The following is a 6000-nucleotide window of genomic DNA, read 5'->3' on the forward strand; positions in this document are numbered from 1 at the left end:
CCCTCCCGTCCCCGCAGAGAAGGCTCGGGCACCTGCCGGCGCCCGGCAAGGGGCACGGGGCAGCACCCGACAGCAGTTTACACAATCTGTGTACACAGCGTCATCTGTCAACCTGCCTGTTGTAAATGTAAGCGTATAAACCCGGCGCTGAAGCTGCTGCGGTTCAGAGCTGCCCCGCCTGGGAAGCTGAGATTTACGCTGCCTGCTGGCGAGCGAGGCGTCCCGTCCCGTCCCGTCCCGTCCCGTCCCGTCCCCTCCCGTCCCCTCCCATCCCCTCCCGGCGCGGGCAGGCGGGATGCCCAGGAGAGATGGCTGCAGGCAGCAGAGAGCCCATTAATAACCCAGATGGAGCTGGAGCAGAGGCGCCGGCAGCGCTACGCGTGCCCCACGGCACCTGCCAGCCGTCGGATGTGTACCTGAAGGAGGGAGCTTGCTATCTACCTTTCCCGTGGGAATACGATGCAGCCAGGATAACCCCCGGACCTCGCTGGGGCTCTGCCAGTGCCATTGAAGTATTGATGTCCGCTGATTACCCTGACACGATGCTGGTTTTATTGAGACAAGATTAACCACTTGCACTTTGAAGGGAGGCTGGGCACACACTGTCACCGGCTGTCCCCTGCCGGGAAGGGCTCCGGAGCCTCTTTTCTGGGCTTCACTTCTTTACAAAAATCTAACTATTTTTGCCCTAAAAATAACAGCACGGGGGTGAGCATGGGGAGCGGACGTGGCAAAGTCCCTGAGCTCGTGCCCAGCCTTGCCGTGGCTGCCGCGGGGTGGCCGGCGGCGCAGGGTGGCCCTGGCCACAGCACCTGTGGTGCGGGGCTGGTGGAGCGGAGCTGGCGGTACCCACGGAGGGCTGAGCCCCTATCTGCGGCCGTTCCTGCGGCATCGCCTCGCAGGCTGTCAGCGAGCCTTTCATCGCAGACCCTACTGACATCATCCTTTCCAAAACACCTGAGCTCCTCGTGGTCCCTGTGCTCATAACACTTGGAAGTGACAGAGGCTTCTGGTTTCAATTAACCCAGGGGCAGTTTGGGGACTATCTGATTGCACAGGAGTGGAGGGGAGAGGAGAAAAGGCCTTTCCGAGCAGCGGCGATGGAGTGTGTGGGTGAGGAACTTCTGAAAAAAGCAGATGGTTTCCCTCTTTCCTTCCTCCTTCTTTTCCTTGTCTTTTTTTTTTTCCTGAATTCTGTGGAACAGACAACCCAACAGCACATTTTTCACCATCAAAGCTTTGCTGAAGGGAATTCTCCGCTGCTATTTCATTTCTTCCTGATGTTCACAGATCGTAAAGCAAACGGCCTCTGGAGGACGGGGAGAGCAGATCTATCCCGGGGTCACAGCAGAGGACCGGCCCGGCCCCCTTGGTGCACGACAGCCTTTCCCCGGCGGTTGGCAGCCAGGGGAAGCGCACAGGCATCTGCCTTTGGATGCCGGGTACCAAACACAGCACCACAGCCAGCCGCTGCTGACACGGGAGTCTGGGACACACAGAGGTTTGCAGAGGTCCGTGACCTCGGCCTTGGACATCTGCAGAAGGATAACAGCCATGAGCAGAGGTTGCTTGCAGCAGGGGAAAGCAGCCACCGAAGTCCCCGGGCTGGCCCCGCTAACTAGGTTTGCTGGTGCTGTCCTGGGAGGAGACACACTCGCAGGTCAGCAAAGGCAGGTCCCACCTGGAGCCTTCCTCCCACAGCCTTCCCACGGTCACGCAGCAGCCAGGGATCCCAAATCCTCTGTCTCTGGAAGGGAGGAAGCCATAATCCCATGAAATCCCAGCCCACAGTGTGCCGGTCCCTTAAATTACTCTCACTCGCGTGCAACACGTTCAATGCCTTTTGGAAGAAAGGTAGTTAAAGGAGGAGGTGTAAATGGAAAATAAGATTGAAGGGCAGACAGGGCTAGAGAGTTCTGTCATGATAATCTGAGATCTGCTTTTTTAAGACACCCTTTTTAGACCTGGCAACGCTAGTTGATTGCTGTCCCCTGTGATCCATGGCAGCGCTGGCCGCGCCGTGGGAAGATGCTCTTTGAAAAGAAGGAGTGAGAATTCAGCCCAGGAGCTGCAGCAGAGGGAGGGACAGGGGCGAGGGACGGTGGCCAGTTGTGCTTGGAGGGCTGGGGGAGGTCACTGATGACTCTGGTCTTCTTTCACCGGTGACTTGGACACAAAACGGGAGCATTTACTAGCAAAATGTGTTTCTCCAGCCAGGAGAGTGAGCTGTGGAGGCCAGCGTGGGGCTGGGAGCCGCTGCCCGGCCCCCCGGGATGCCTGCGAGGGCGGGCGGCCGGGCAACGTGCTCGCTACATGCGCGCGACTGAGTCAGAGGAAGAAAACTGCAGAAGGGAATGACAAAACTGCCGGGAAGACAAATGAGGCTGAAATGATCACTGGGACTGGGAGGGTCTGGAGCAACTCCCAGCAGGAGCGGCAGCAGCCAGAAAATAACCTCATCGCTCGCTGGAGCTTGAGCCACACGTGAGAGGGATGAACTGGCGTGGGCTGGCGAGGGACGGGCGTCCCCTGCACCGCGTCTCCACGGCCTCGTTCACCACCGCTCGTGCAGGAGCACAAGCTCGCTCCTCGCCGTGAGCCTGCGGAGGAGGTGCTGGAGGCAGAGGCGAGGAGCAGCCAGCCCTGCGGGGTTTATCAGGGTATGTGCTGTGCTTGTCACCTCTGACATCAGCACTATGCCTTGAAGATGTCCCTTGCCTAAGGAAAAGCCACTTACAGGCTCCATACCCTGGATGGTGAACGGCAGCGACCCTGGCTTGGGATGTGGGTTGCCCTGAAGGGATGGTGCACAGCGATGCCACCTCGTGCCGCGATGCTGCCAGTAGTGCAGAGCCGCAGCGCTGAGCTGGGTCCGTCCCCACGTCCTGGGGGTCCAGGGAGCTGCTGACCCAAACATGACAGGTTTTGGGTGAAAGCAGGCTATCTGTGAAGGTGCTCCAGCCCCGTTCCCCATGTGCCATGGGGACACCCGGTGAGGACGAGGGCACTGCTCACCTCCTCCCCACCTGCACCCTGGGGACCCATCCAGCCCCCCACTGATACAGGAGCGGGAGTCCCAGGGTGAGGACGGCCGCGGGGCTCGCCGGCAGCCCGGCACAGCCTGACGGGGCCTGGAGCCAGCCCAGCCAAAGAGCTGATGGTTTTCACACCCTGTCAGCCTGATGAACGGCCCCACTCCCTCGGCGCTCAGCGCCTGCAAGGGTCAATTACAGCGATTACTTCAAGGAGTCAAACCGGCTGCCGGCAGCGCTGGAGAAAATCTTTGTTTCGGGTTCGGCTTTGTCACGGGAAGGAAAGAAGTGCCTGGGCGTGCGGCGGGGGGTGAAAGAGCCTCTACTGTACGCAGGGCAAAAGTCAGGGGGTGGCCGGGTGTTTGGGGGGGAGGAGGGCTCCCCCGGGGCCAGCTGCCCTGTTCTGCTAGCGCGACTGAGCAGCAGCTGGGTCTTGTGACTCGAGAAGGGCCTAAAAGCAGCCCAGCGGTTGTAGGGAGAAGCTAACGAGGCAGTTAGTGGTGGAGAGAGCTTTCAAAAGTGGACGTGGTGCTGTAATGTGAGAAACAGAAAAGAGCAAAACCCTGGCAAGTTAAAAGTAAAGTCACAATAAAGGTGATTTAAAACTTTGGGGAAGAACTTGCTAAAGGTATTAAAAGCTGAAAATAAGCATATTTGCGTATGTGCCAGGAATAAGAAACCAGCCAGCGAGCCGGTGCGGGTTGTAGATGGTGGAGGCATAAACAGAGCACCCAGGGAAGGCAAAGCCTCAGCAGAAAATCTGAAGGATGGTTTGAAGATCGGGGATGATGCTCAGGCAGTGCCCCGCAGCAGCAGCCTTCCTGCAGGGCTATGCCGGGGGGCCCGTCCCATGGCAGGGGCCTGCTGGAGATGTCTTCCAGCAAAGCGAGGAGCTGCGGAGTGGCACGTGTCCGGGACGAGGTGATGCCAGCCCAGCTGGGGTCGGTACCTAGCCCCTTCTGCCAGCCTGGGGCAGAGGGTGGGAAAGGCGACACGAGCCGTAGGCAGAGGGGCTCAGGGGATGTCATGGGCAATTTGGGAGAAGTCATCTATAACAGTGTGGGTCAATACACCACCTTGCAGGAGGAAGCCATGCCTCGCAAATAAGCCAGGGGAGCAGAGCGATGCGCCGGTCATGGGGCAGCGGCACTTCCAAAATGGTTTTGCCTCGGCACCTCTCCAAAAGCCCCTGAATGCCCAATGGACTGGAGGGACATTGGCCTTGCAGGGAGAAAACAACTGGTTAAAAGACTTGGGGTCACCAAATGTAAAGCTGGCTGCTGAGCAGGAGCTCACAGTATTAAACTTCAGGCTGGTAAACTGGCAGATGAAATTCAGTATTGATAAAGGCAAAGCAACAACTCACAGAAAAGCAGCCCTAACTAGCCATGCAAAACGCTGACCTCCTCTTCAGCGATGCTGGGTCGGAGTCAGGACAGCAAGCGTAATGCGTGATTAGGAAACGAAGAGAGAACAACTAAATAGATCCTCCTCTTGAGTATTATGTGCAGCTCTTTTTTCTCAAAAAGGATGTAATAGGAATAAAGGAGAACGAAGAAAGGCCTTAAGGATGCTTGGGAGAAGAGTTTGGAGGCATGGTGAGGAAAGATCGGGAAATATCAGATGTCCAGGTCACATAAGCTTGGAAAAGCTGAAGGGAGATGACAAAGGTCCCAGGAGCCAGAGTGGCAGGCGGAGGGAGAGCTGGCATCAAACTGGGAACAGGGAAATCACGGTGAGAACAAGTCCAAAACAAAGAGGAGAAAGCCCTTGCCTTCCCCAGGCACAGCTCAGCTGCAAAACCCTCTGCCACAGGCTGCTGGGGCAGCCAAAAGTGCCCAAGGCGGAGAAAGCTGCGCCCACAGATGCTCTGAGTCAGCCTGACACAGAACTGCAAGCAGCTGGGACGGAGCTCGCTCATGCCCGCCCCGCTGCCCTGCTCCCCCGCCAGCCCCGTACCTGCCACCGGCACAAGCGGGGTGCCGGGGGCTGGCACCGTTCCCGCAGGAGCCGCAGTACTTCGGCACCTGGTGCACTGCAAGCTGGTGATCCTTGGCCTGGGAAAGGGGTGAAGAACCAGAATACCAGACCATAAGGCTGAGCTGAGCACATGGAGGCACCTCGTGAGATGCAAAGGGTCGGGCAGGGAGCTGTGCCCCGGTGCTTTGCTTCCCATGTGCCGCGCTCCGGCTCTGAGCTGCCGGGCAGAAATCCTCCCCTGCCTGCCACTGCCGCCTCCGCTGCACAGCGCCTTCGCCCTTCCCTGGCTTTTATGAGCAAGAATTGACCAAGGTTTTCTCTGTCAGATTTAAAAATACCTTGAGTCAGGAAGAAAAAGAAGCCGAACCTGCCTCTGCGTCACACCGGGGCTGTCCCGGGCGTCTGGGCTGCAGGTGCTGGATGCACAGCCTGGTGCACCCGCAAGCAGAGCGAGGTGGCGGGGCAGCTCACAGGGGCTGGCAGGGCAATGCGTGGCTTTTGGCAAGCTGTTTTTTTCTGGTGCAAAGCCATTTGCTGCCTGTAAGGCTGGCCGGCCCTGCTCTGAACCTGCAGCACTGGCAGGAGAGCTCAGCATCCTCCGCAGCTCCACACCAGCATCCAGCCACCCCAAACACCCAGCCGCGGGCAGCCTCCCCGAGCTCCTCCTGCCCGCAGCAGGCAGCCTGGCCAGCGCCCGTGCCCGGCACCCTGCCGCCCACCCCGGCTGCCGCCCCCCCCGCCGTCCCGCACGCGAGGGCCGGGGGCAGAGGCCCGGCCGCCAGCATCGCTCGCCCTTCGGGGTGCGGGCCGGGGGTGGGATTTGCGGAGATTATGCCGGAGGAATTACAAAGGAGCAGACTTTCCCACAGACGCTTCAATCGCCGCTCTGAGAAAGTGTGTGAGCCGAGGCGGCCCGCCTGCCTCACGGTGCTTTGGGGAACGCACAGGAACAGCACACATGGTTTTTAATAATTAAGTAACTTTAATT

The sequence above is a fragment of the Calonectris borealis genome, chromosome 9 (assembly GCF_964195595.1).
Source record: "Calonectris borealis chromosome 9, bCalBor7.hap1.2, whole genome shotgun sequence".
NCBI lineage: Eukaryota > Metazoa > Chordata > Aves > Procellariiformes > Procellariidae > Calonectris > Calonectris borealis.